General features: G+C 49.3%; 1 protein-coding gene across 6 annotated transcripts in view; it reads left to right on the top strand.

The window, feature by feature from the left end:
* The window catches only part of LOC116945424 (SH3 and multiple ankyrin repeat domains protein 2-like), a 661,289-nt gene that overhangs the window by 481,970 nt on the left and 165,979 nt on the right, over positions 1-13,340 (top strand). The gene's annotated exons all lie outside the window — the stretch shown is intronic.

Raw genomic sequence — 13,340 nt, 5'->3', positions numbered from 1 at the left:
ATTACGTGCCATGCATTCGTGTGTATGTGTGTGCGTGTGTACGTGGGTCGGGCGTGGTTGTGCCGTTCCAGCCTTCATAGGCGCTCGCTAACAGCACTTGCCCCTGCAGTCTGTTAAGGCGATACGGGGGATCTTTGTCTTTGTGTGTAGGTGGGTTTGTGTATTGTTTGTAAAGTAGCAGTAGCGCGCTGCGCTACTGATCCGGCTACCCGAGTTCAATTCCCGCCCACGGCCAACACCAGTGACGATTGTCTGAACCGGTGCTGGGCCTCCCCTAGGTTGACTCAGGATCAAATGAGTACCTGGTGCGGTGTGTAAAACATCACCACTCGGGAGACAAAGGCGGTCGGGCGTAGTGCTGGTCATCCATCCCGTCGCCTGCTGTGCCGCCTTCCATAGGTTCTACTTGCTAACAGCACTTGCCCCAAAACCCTGTTAAGGCTATACGGGTGGATATTTGTCTTTGTCTGTATACGTGCCATCATGCGTGCCTGTGCGTTCCTTTGTGTGCGTGTCATTCCATGTGTTCTCACGTGTGGGTATAACCGGTAGGTTTTTCCCCCAATTCATTTCAGAGGACAAAGGGCCGCGATATATTACTGTGCACATATTCCACACGTAGACTGTTCCTATTAAAGACACGCTGTATATAAATTACATAACATTCTGACTTAACGCACTTGGGTAAGTGACCTCATTCAGACAAAGCACCTTTCAGGCCACGATGGAAAATCGTTACACATTTGAACGGGCACGTTTTTGTAATTAAGTGATTTTAAGTGTGGCTGTTAACGTGGCTTGGTTAGCGAACGTAATCTGAAAATCGTATGAATATTTAGGAATAGGATCGTTATGCAAATTGACCTCTTTAAGAGCTATTTACCAGTATGGAAAACCAATTAAGGTTCCAATTTTATGATTTAGTGCGTTCGTGTAAATTAGCTCTTTCGCATACATTGATTGAATTTTGATTTCCACGTAAATGGGAAATTCGCGTCTCTCGGCTTCATTGGCTCGGTTGGACTGGCAGTTGGCGCCCTAGCCTCTGAGACAATTTACAAGGACCCAACAATGTGAATCTGCCGACTGTCTGTCCCTACCCTACCCATTGCTTATTTGGAAATAACATCTGGTGGGGCAAAGGGTGCAGCCCTGCAATCTCTTGCTCACGCCCACTGCTGGTGGAAGCGTCTATAATCTATAGAGCCCCCTCTAGAAGATATGTGGCCTACTCTTCCCCACTGTCCACGCATCTCTGAAGAAGTGGAAGGATTTATACTGCTGGATGGGCAGAGGCGGTGGGGTGAGGATTTAAGAGACGTACCTATTGTTTCAACAGCTGCGACGGGAAATCAAATTGAACTGCCGATGATGATGATAATGGTGTCAGTGTCTTCGTACTCAAACGAATGTTGGATGACCCGAAGACAGAGATGGAAATTTCACATTCCAATAATGACAGATCGACTCTGTGGGGCAACCACTGTCGTCACGAAGTTCGACTCCTTGTGCTCATAATGACGATCTGTGGCGTACCCACTAATACTGCCGGGTGGATAGAGGTGGCGGAGGGTGGATAGGATTTAGGATGCCACGGTGGCGAGATGTTAACTGCCTCGCCTGGTATGCGGGAGATCGTGGGTTCGCACCCGACCGTGACTCCTGATGTTTGGAGTTTGCGTGTTGTCCCCGTGGTCGCGTGGCCAGACGTCTCTGAAGAGCTGGGAGTAGCCACACTTTACCTCCGCGACACGACACCTGCTGATCGACTGCCCGTTTATACCGCTGCGCGAACAGAGACAGCTGCGCGGATTAAGAAACTTCCACCATTTGTTTCAACTGCTTTTTCTGGGAGATTGAGCCAGCGACCTCTGGATTTCCATACCGGCGTGCTGACCCTCACACCGGCGGCAACATCTGTAATGTTTATCGTGATGTGAACCTGAGAAAAATGTGCAAAATTGTCAATCGCTTCAACAAAGCAAGTGTTTCCTCTCTCAAACGAAACGGGCAAAGGGGCACCACTCACCTCCATTGGCAGCTCTGAGCCAATGGTGGAAATTCCACATTCCCATGGTTGATCATTGATTTATCACCATTCACTTAACACGAGTGGTAACTAGTTTGGTTTGTACCCAAATCAATGATTGAGCCAACAACCCTGGTCGTTATTTGAACATGCGACCTTCAATTTTAAGTAACAAAAACATTACAATGCTGCAAGTCTGTGTTATGTACATAGTGTATATTTTAAAACACTTATATTTTTGTTTATTGTAGGTGTCAAAATGTTACTGCATAATTGTCGCCGATAATAAAGTAGTAGCTGGATATAAGCACACCCATTTTGAGTAAGTCCATATGTGCATATATCCGGAGGAATGTGCTGCTTATCAGAATTGTGTTTATATAAGGTGCACTTGTATCCAGCTCCGACTGTATTGTGTACAGATGCCGACTGGCAAGGATGTAGCCGTGCATCAGATAGCAGTTGAGCAATGGCTGGGCTCTTGCCGATCGTTTGTGCTTTGCGTGCGAGAATGTAGATTAGAGACACAGGTAGGCATCTCCTTTTAACCGAAGGGGTATATTAACAACCATATTCATCTTGATTTGCTCACATTTGGCACCAATGTAAACACCACGGTTGCATGAATTCTATGCGACATGTTAATGCATGATCTATATCTTCACTGTAGGATAGTGTCGTCTAAGACGGCGGTTCTTAACCTATACTGCAGCCTTGCACGCCTTTGGTTATCAATCGTAAAAAAAACGTGTAATGTTAATAAATACATAGGTTTGATGAAACAAAGTAGTTGTACTTATGTGCCCGTGCTCAATTTGTCTTTGCGTTGATTTACGTGTCGCACCGCCGGAAAGGGCATCTTGCACCCTGAGGGGGGTGAGTGCACCCCAGGTTAAGAACCACTGCTCTACGATAATCTAATTTACATACCCACATAGGCATTTTTTTTACAAAATGCCACCATCTGCAACTGCGGCAATAACAAAAAAATAATTGCCATTATATCGTCACTATCATCATGAGCTCTGTCGACATCATCTTCATTGCCACCCTCCTCTTCATCTTTTATTCATGCGCGTGCGTGCCTTTAATATGCCACTTTCTTCACCATTTAGAGAGAAACAAACAGGTGCTGTCAGCGGCGGGTCTACAGACTTCCCAGCAGGGGGAGGGTCAATCCTGAAATTTAAAGATTTTCAAAGAGGGCCCCTCATTAATAATAATACAATAGAAATCTGTGTATTTTTGTTCTGTTAAATATCAATCGTCGCAGGGGGGGCATAGCCCCCGTCGTACCCCCCCCACCCACCCACCTCCCACCCCACCCCTCCCCCCTGGACCCACCACAAGTTGCTGTGAATTCAGCGCCACAGTTCCGTACAAATGCTGTGGAAATGAGGCGGCAGTGAACCGCGCACGTGAATCGGCGTGGACGGTGCCACCATGCTCGCTCGCCGCTCTCTGCCGCACAAGCCATGCCGCCGCGAAACCGCGCGACGGACGTCCGCTTCGGAAACTTTCTACCATCGCTTTCGGCTTCCCGCCTGCTCGGGCTATTCCGTGGCAGCGGAAAGACACGTTTTGCTTTTTTCGCGTGAAATCGGTCCCTCGTGAGTTTCAAAAATATGTGGATTGAGGGAGGGGGACCGGGCGGGGTGGGGGGGCGCTGCTTCTCTTCGACAGCCGGCCGCCCTTCCGTCCACAAAGTGGCGGAACGACGGCCAAAAATAAAACGTCACAGACGAGTCGGGGCGCGCGGCGCGTTTGAGTTGCTCGTCGGACGCGCGACAGCTGCCAGTCTCGTGGTGCGCTGCGTTAGCGCCTCTCTCCGCCGCCGACGCCGGCGCCGGCTCGCCTCCTCCGGCGTCTCGTCGCTTCGTGCCCCTCGCGATCCGCCTCGCGCGCTACGATGCGTCGCCTCGCCTCGCAGCTGGACGAGTGCGTGACCACCCGGTCGAACCTCATCCTCCTCCCCCCCTTCCCACGCACCCTGAATCTCTCTCTCCTCCTCCTCCTCCACCGCCACCACTACCACCCTGCTGCCCTAAAATTTTATGAGGTGCCACGCGATAAACGGGCGCCTTCGGTGCGTGCGTGCTTACCGCACTGTACTGCATCAATTATCTTTCTCTTTGATGTTGTCCTGGTTGTGCGATAGAGTGCGTCTGTCTTTTTGTTGCCGGTTGATCTGTGCATGCGGCGTCCGTTATTCGCACTTCGTTATCGCCAGGACTCGGCTACTTACATTGAATATTTGAACGGCTTATTGCAACGATGATCTCACGCCTAGGTTGTGCGTCTCTCGGCAGATGTAAAGGCACACGTGTATACTCCACATGGCAACCAAATCTCTTATCTCTTCCCATCCCCCCTCCCTACCAGGCTCTACGCAAAGCAGAATACCCATTCATTCGAGCATTTAATGCTGATGGTTTAAAATGAAATATGAAACGTGGATGCAATTTCCATTCGAATGCCCATTTTATATATATATATATTTTTTCTGTCGTATCAATAATAGAGGTTTTTTGGGGTTAGATCGCGTAAATATATAAATGTGTCGTTAAAACCCGCCACCATCCGACACAGCCAACTAGTGAGGGTTGTCGCGTAAACAGAACGTGCCAATTCGTCACGAGTACAGCACGCCGGTGTGTTGGACGTTACGCAAACACAATCGGCGTCATATTTTGCCGACGATGCGCAGAGGTGACGCTTCCTCCGTACGCAAGTGAAGACCATTAAATCTGTTGCGCTTCCCAATTAAAACTAAACGTGCCACACGCTGAAACGATGCCATTTTTTTGCATTTCCATTGCTATTGGCATCACCGTAGCTGGGAGAACGCCGCCGTTGTTGAGCTGAGCACAGTCACGTACGTGCAGTTATGTCAGCCGCCTCTCGGTGAAATATCCGTATAATTGGTGCTTCCTGCAAGGTCGAGAGGAGGGTGAGACACCACCCTTTTGTTGAGCTGCGTGAGAATTCACGTGGGCCCCAGGCTGGTGCCAGACAATGCCACGCACGTCCGTCCGTGATGGTGGTGAGGACAATAGGTGATGATGATGATGATGATTGTGACGATGATGAATGCAATTGCGCTATTTATGCCATTGCTCTGCTGATACTGCCACTGATGAAGCCGCTGCTGCTGTTGATGAAGCTGCCGCTACTAATGGCGATGCTGATTATGCAGCCGATGCTGCTGCTGCTACAACTCCTGCTGCTGCTGCTGATGATGATGATGCCGATGAACGAACATCCAGCAACGTTGTGATCTCGTAGGCGGTGCCGCGAGGCGAACGTGGCGCCTGTGCGCTCGTGGGCGAAGCGCGCTTCGTGCACGCGCTCTCCACCAGAGCGTGCGGGCGTGCGGGCGTCCCTCTGCACGCACGTGCGCATGCACGCGCGTCTCGACGGCTTGTGCAGAGTCGCAGCCCGGCAAATTTGCATGAGGGCAGGTACCCCGTTTTGTTGTTGTTGCTCGCAGCCAGCTTGTGATTGTCGTCCTTGTTGTTGTTGTTGTACTTTGTCCCTCCTTCCGCCGTCGGTGTGGTCGCTTTTTTTTCTTCTTTTAAAACAAAAAGCAGCGGGGGGGGGGGAGGGGGAGGCGGGGGGGGGGGGGTTCCATCATCGCAGGGTGAGCGCCGCTAATGAAATCAGCGGTAAACATTGATTTCTTTTTACCCAAAATTGTTTTTTCCTTTCTTTCTTTCTTTCTCCTGAGAACATTATAATAAAGGCGAATGTCCCTCTGTGAAAATTACACGCTTTAAAGGCGTCATTTCATCACTAAACATGCACCAGAATAGCAATATGGGTTTTAAATTTGTGCGGTCCTTCCAGCAGCGGCGTGCGCATGGGCCGCTAGCGCCGCTTGCTTCACGTAACCGCGTGGAAGTGGTGTCACAGGGATCGCAATCCCCGGTGACCCCCGCGTTCCATTTCAGACGATGCAGACCGCCGGTCGCTTGCATCGATCGTGCGGCAAACTATAGGCCCGCCTCCCCGTAGTTCAACTGCATCTGAAATTTGGTGGTATCTGCTCCGGTTGCGTAAAAAATCGCGGTGACGGTAAAAAAATAAGTTGGCTGGGCACGTTGTTGTGCTGTGTTGGCTGCGTTGGCCTAAACAGTCGCTCTGTAATCGAACTTGGGCAGAAATAGGCGCTCGCAAAAAAAACAGCGTATGCCGCATCGGTCATCACACCTGAAGACGATTGCTTGTGTTGCGATCGAAACGTCGTGATAATGTATTATTTGTTCTATCTACGTGGCTTTACCGAAAGACCCAAAGAATATAAATGTTGCAAGTTTTGTTTTTTTTGTGTGTGCAGAACACGTTACTTTGTGTAGATGTGCATCGGTGCATGCGCGTGTATACGTGTGTTGATTTGTGTATATACTGTGTTCAAATGTCATCAATTATGCTGAGATCAACAGCGGCCGTTTATTATTTGGAGTTGCCATTGAGGGAGTCCTGCCCCATTCCTAATGTGTTTAGCATTCAGCACGGGATGCAGTTGCTTTTACATAACCCTCTGCCTCTTAGCGAACCAGATCTGTTTGTGGCTCCTACTCTGTGTGAGTGTCTGTCTCAGTGTGTCGCGTGTCTGTCTCAGTGTGTCAGGTGTCTGTCTCAGTGTGTCACGTGTCTGTCTCAGCGTGTCACGTGTCTGACTCAGTGTGTCACGCGTCTGACTCAGTGTGTCACGTGTCTGTCTCAGTGTGTCACGTGTCTGACTCAGTGTGTCACGTGTCTGTCTCAGCGTGTCACGTGTCTGTCTCAGTGTGTCACGTGTCTGTCTCAGTGTGTCACGTGTCTGTCTCAGTGTGTCACGTGTCTGTCTCAGCGTGTCACGTGTCTGTCTCAGTGTGTCACGTGTCTGTCTCAGCGTGTCACGTGTCTGACTCAGTGTGTCACGTGTCTGTCTCAGTGTGTCACGTGTCTGTCTCAGTGTGTCACGTGTCTGACTCAGTGTGTCACGTGCCTGTCTCAGTGTGTCACGTGTCTGTCTCAGCGTGTTACGTGTCTGTCTCAGTGTGTCACGTGTCTGACTCAGTGTGTCACGTGTCTGTCTCAGCGTGTCACGTGTCTGTCTCAGTGTGTCACGTGTCTGTCTCAGTGTGTCACGTGTCTGACTCAGTGTGTCACGTGCCTGTCTCAGTGTGTCACGTGTCTGTCTCAGTGTGTCACGTGTCTGTCTCAGTGTGTCACGTGTCTGTCTCTGTGTCGCGTGTCTGTCTCAGTGTGTCACTTGTCTGTCTCAGCGTGTCACGTGTCTGTCTCAGCGTGTCACGTGTCTGTCTCAGCGTGTCACGTGTCTGTCTCAGTGTGTCACGTGTCTGACTCAGTGTGTCACGTGCCTGTCTCAGTGTGTCACGTGTCTGTCTCAGTGTGTCACGTGTCTGTCTCAGTGTGTCACGTGTCTGTCTCTGTGTCGCGTGTCTGTCTCAGCGTGTCACTTGTCTGTCTCAGTGTGTCACGTGTCTGTCTCAGTGTGTCACGTGTCTGACTCAGTGTGTCACGTGTCTGTCTCAGTGTGTCACGTGTCTGTCTCAGTGTGTCACGTGTCTGTCTCTGTGTCGCGTGTCTGTCTCAGTGTGTCACTTGTCTGTCTCAGTGTGTCACGTGTCTGTCTCAGTGTGTCACGTGTCTGTCTCAGCGTGTCACGTGTCTGTCTCAGCGTGTCACGTGTCTGTCTCAGCGTGTCACGTGTCTGTCTCAGCGTGTCACGTGTCTGACTCAGTGTGTCACGTGCCTGTCTCAGTGTGTCACGTGCCTGTCTCAGTGTGTCACGTGCCTGCCTCAGTGTGTCACGTGTCTGTCTCAGTGTGTCGCGTGCCTGTCTCAGTGTGTCACGTGTCTGTCTCAGTGTGTCACGTGTCTGTCTCAGTGTGTCACGTGCCTGTCTCAGTGTGTCACGTGTCTGTCTCAGTGTGTCACGTGCCTGTCTCAGTGTGTCACGTGCCTGTCTCAGTGTGTCACGTCTGTCTCAGCGTGTCACGTGCCTGTCTCAGTGTGTCACGTGCCTGTCTCAGTGTGTCACGTGCCTGTCTCAGTGTGTCACGTGCCTGTCTCAGCGTGTCACGCGTCTGTCTCAGTGTGTCGCGTGTCTGTCTCAGCGTGTCACGTGCCTGTCTCAGCGTGTCACGCACGTGGCCGCCCTCTCTTCTTTCCAGCATCACGAGCCAGCGTTTCCAGGACATTGCTTCCCGTGCCTCCAGGAACGACTGACTGCTTGAGGAGTGGCACTTGCCGTTTATTGCCCTTTGTGTGGCCCGGCTTGGTGCCTCTGACGTACGCCGTGGCTGACAGAAGCCCTGGGAGGGAGAGAGGGAGGAGAGGCGCACGCGATGCGCACAGCAGCGGCAGCAGCAGGCGCTTGCTGTGTTCATCCTCGGCACTGCCTCTTGGCCTCTTTCGCCACACATCGCGCTGTTTCACGTCGGATTCGGGTTTTTTTTTGGGTTTGTTGGCACATTGGTCCTCGTGACAAAAGCACAGTTGACTCATTGCGCGCGCGTTCCTTGATTTCTAATTTTGTTAATAAAATAGAGAAAAACGAACGCGAGTTATTTTTTTTTTGGTAACGGGCTGGAATTTCATTTCCCACCGTATCGCCGTTCTCTGGTGGGGGAGGAGAGAGCCCCTGATAATAATTAAATAACATTTAAAATAAATTAAACATTTCTTAAGGGGAGTGGGTGGGTAGCTGGGGGGGGGGAGGAAGGGTGGGTTATTTGGGGGGGAGGCAGGCTTACGCTGTGGAATGGAAATGAGGCTGGGTGATTTTCTCTTCCCCCCCCCTTCTCATTCGCGCGACGGCACCAGTGGTGTGACTCGGATTTGATGGGCTCCAGCCAGCAGCTCCGACCGTAGTGGAATTGACGTGCAAAAACCGTCCCGGCCTTCCGTGCAGCGCGGGCCGGGTTGGGGGTGGGTGGGCGGGTGGGTGGTTGGACGCGTGGGGAAGTCCAGGGCGGAATCAACATTTTTTTTATTTATTTGCACCGTTGATGGGGGGCCTGAGAGCGTGGCTCGGCTGCGACACTCGCCACGACTTCGGCTGCCTCTGCCACGCTCCCCGACGTCCGTTCCACGCCTGCGAGCGACGGTCGGCTGCTTTGCATTCACGAGCGGTCAGCGATCGCGTCGGCGGAGTCTCTTCCACCTTGCTCCGCTCGGCTCGGGAAACGCAATCGGCGCTTCAATGAATTTGGATGGACGCTTACTGCCCGCGTTGTTAAAGAATCAGAAAAGGTTCTGCGTTTTTGGGTCTGGCACCTTTCTTAACCCTCGATGCGTGTGTGTGTGTGTGCGCTGTGCGGCTTCATTTTTCGCCGTGTTCATTGATGAACGAGCGCGTGTTTCCGTGTCTCCATGCGTGAGTGTCCGTGTGTGTATGTGTCTCTGTGTGTGTGTATATGTGTGTGTGGGGAGCGATAGTGTAGCGGTTAGCGCGCTGCACTATGAACCTGGCGACCCGGGTTCGATTCCCGCTCACGGCCAACACCAGTGACGATTATCTGAACCGGTCCCGGGCCTCCCCTAGGTCGACTCAGCCTCAAATGAGTACCTTGTGCGGTGTGTAAACATCGTCACTAGGGAGACAAAGGCGGTCGGGCGTGGTGCTGGCCACCCACCCCCTCGTGTACCGTTACCGGCCTTCATAGGTGCTCGCTAACAGCACTTGCCCCTACAGTCTGTTAAGGCTATACGGGGGATCTTTGTCTTTTTGTGTATATGTGTGTGTGTCTCTGTGTGTGTGTATATGTGTGTGTGTCTCTGTGTGTATGTCTCTGTGTGTGTGTGTATATGCGGGGAGCGGTGGTGCAGCGGTTAGCGCGGTGGACTCGGGTTCGATTCCCGTTCACGGCCAACACCGGTGACGATTATTTGAACCGGTCCTGGGCCTCCCCCTAGGTAGACTCAGCCTCAAATGAGTACCTGGTGCCGCGTGTAAACATCGGCACGAGGGAGACAAAGGCAGGCAGACGTGGTGTTGGCCACCCGCCCCCTTCATAGGTGCTCGGTAACAGCGCTTGCTCCAACAGTCTGTTAAAGGCTCCAACACGGGGAGGCCTTTGTGTTTACGTGGATGAATCAAGTGAGTTCCAGCCTTTTGTGTGTTGAACTTTTGACGTTACTTTTTTTCTCATTAATTGATACGTGCAACAGTAAAGTGAATCCATCCTCAACATCATCATCATCATCCATATGTCAGTAAAATGAGAGCCACCGGATAAGACTGCACACCTGGGTGTTTGTTGTGTTTATAAGAGGAATGGTCTCGTCATTTGAAGGAGGAATTACCACCACATTTTTCACCTCAATTGAAACGGTGCATTTGAATCTTGACGAGAAATCTATTATGCGGCAACTTACATATGCGTGCATGTACGTAACACACACGTGTTAAATCACGTGTGAGTTTGTGTACGGTATCATAGTATACGTGTGATTTCGTTCTAAAAAAAAATCTTCACATTTTCGTCAACGTTACATTGTCTGTGATTGTCATTTGTTATGTTGCGTTATTGAGCGGTAATATATGTATTAGAGCTTCTGTACAGCAACGAACATACACGGTGCCTGGATTTGGTCACATGAGCTGCGGTATTTTTATGCATTTTTAAATTAAATGCCTTTTGTTGGCTGACAGTCGCTGTGAAAATGTGATTTAATGTTTTATTTTGCATCGATATTCACTGCAATCCCATGAATCGAGTCCACGATGTGATGTTTACTACAATATAAATCACTAAATATCGTGTGCACTAAGTATATACGTGTACAGTGTATATTAATGCACAGTTATATGACTTCTTGAAAAAAAATGTGACCAGAGGTAAATAATTTGCAATTAATTCAATTCACTGAATTGGACATGAACATTAGACGTTTGTGAACGTACGCTGTTATCAAACGAGCATCGCTATCGGAAATTACCGAATACTGTAAGCTTCAAATGCTTTCTTCTGATGTCTTATTTTGGGTTTCTCTGTTCTCAAAATGTTTGGAACGCCGCTCACACACACATTTATATATATCACCTCGTGCGTTGGGCATGCTGTGTAAACAGAGTGAAAAATCATTTGGCTAAAAAAATTCTGCTATTCGTGCGGCTGCTGGAAATGTGGCGAAAATTGCTCATAAAAAAACGTGATCGCACGTATATTGTTGGTGGCTATTTTTATCACATTAGTTTTTTTTGCAATACGCTTCCAGAATATATTATTTTTCTTTCAAAAGCATATCGCATAAAATGTCCTAGCCCTTAAGATAATTGCACTCTTACCCATTAAACCACGAATGATTCTAATTCGGAGGTGTTGGGATGTTAATGGTAGGTTCTCAGTTCAGTCTGCGGTCTATTCAGTGATCCAGACATGATGGTTGGCGATGCACAGCAGACTGCATCAGCTAATACTGAATGTGACTCATCGCTGATAAATATATAACTGTGACATTCCTGTGTAAACAAGATTTTGCGGGCCCGATTATTTCCTGCGCTGGCAGAATCCACGTTCCCACCGCATTTCTGTTCAAAGATAGCCAGATCATTATTGCAGTAGAAGATGCATATACCTAAGGAGGCCTTGTCTAAGCACACTTCTAATATACGTAACAGATGTGTGCTTGTATCGATATTCTACTGTAATTAATGTGTGCATGTATGTTGGGCTTCTTTCGTACCGTACGTAGCCAACTGTGTTAATTGGCGGTGCGGAGGCAGGACAACAAACCAAACAGCAAAAAGCACAGAAATTAGTTTTCAGTCCAGAGTTTAAAGCGTATAGCTCCAGTGGCTTCCTAATATCGGAAGGAGAGAGTGCACGATGCAGTGACCTTCTTTGTTCGATGGTTAGCCCAGAGACGATGTCACTTTTCGACAAACACGAAACCACTTTGGTTCGTGCGAAGAATCATCCCAACCCATCCCCCCCCCCAAAAAAAATATCCTTTATCTTGAAATCATTGTAGAGATAATACCCCAGGCTGCGAGTAACGTGTCATTTGACACGAGTTTGAAGTTTCGTTAATGGGAAAACCGAATAAAATCATTGTCCGGAGTGCACTGTCAACACATCACTGCGGTAAACGGATAAACATTACCAGCATGATCAGCATCATGTCACATTGACATCACTGGAGCGATCTTGACTGTCATACGTACATAAAATAAATAGATAAAATCTCATCATCAAAACTTCAGACCGCTGTCAGACAGCTTGGGGGTGGATTTGCGGAATAAGAGCGACTTCTCTCGTGAGTTACAGCTTCCTTTAATGTCGAACGGTGACCTGAAACGGGGCACCCAGCGAGTTGCATTTAAAGGTGACCGTGGTGTGCGCGTCCCAGTGGGGAACTGTGGATCCATTCAATGCAAACAGAAATGAGATGTTTAATGCATTGCCGAATGTCCCCGCAGTTTATAAGCGAGCAAAGTCCATCGGAGGCTTGCCGTGTTTGGAAGTCCTTATCTAAAACGCATTCCCTTTTACTCAACATTTGATCAGTAGTGAAATACAGTACAATTGCTACTCCTCGTGCTTCCAAAAGCTGCCAAATGGAGTTATTTAATTTATTCCATCAACGGTGTGGGAAGCTTCATTGTCTGCGTTGCACTGCATAGTCCTACCAGTCCTAACGGACATGTGATTAATCCACACAGAGCCACTGGGCTGTAACCCAACATTTTTTTCCAGTGACAGAGATACAATTGTTATAACCTGCTTTCATCCTCAAACGTAGCCTGAAACCTGGTCTGAATAGGACATGTCGGGATTCTATGGAGCCACGGTGGCGAGATGTTGACTACCTCGCCTGGTATGCTGGAGTCATGGGTTCGATCCCAACCCTGACGCCTGCTGTATATTTGGAGTTTGCATGTTCTCCCCGTGGTCGCGTGAATTTTTCACCAGGTCCTCCGGTTTTTCCCCTCCACATTTAGAATCAACATCACCACGCGTTTAGAGTACTTGGCTGCTGTTCATTTCCACGTGGTGATAAGCCGCCACTTCGTCGAGCGATCATTTGTGACAGCCAGGTCCCTGCTGAAAAAGAGCTACGTAGCTCAGCGGGAACCTTGCCTGGTGGAAAAACAAAAACCAAAACGTAGTTTTAAACATACTCTTTGGTTCTTTCGGTAAAAGTCACGTAGGTATAAAATCTATAAAATAAACCCACGTGACTTTACCGAAAGATCCAAAGAGTATGGATTTCTGCAGTCACGAAAGCTTTAAATCAAGATCGTTGAAAACAGTTCTTGTCTCCGAGTGACTTATGGATGTGCTTCTAAGTTCCT

This window comes from Petromyzon marinus, chromosome 24, assembly GCF_048934315.1.
Source record: "Petromyzon marinus isolate PM22_M1 ecotype Great Lakes invasive population chromosome 24, UKy_Petmar_22M1.pri1.0, whole genome shotgun sequence".
Taxonomy (NCBI): domain Eukaryota; kingdom Metazoa; phylum Chordata; class Hyperoartia; order Petromyzontiformes; family Petromyzontidae; genus Petromyzon; species Petromyzon marinus.
The sequence above is the reverse complement of the archived record's forward strand: the minus strand, read 5'-3'. Positions and strand labels throughout refer to the sequence as shown.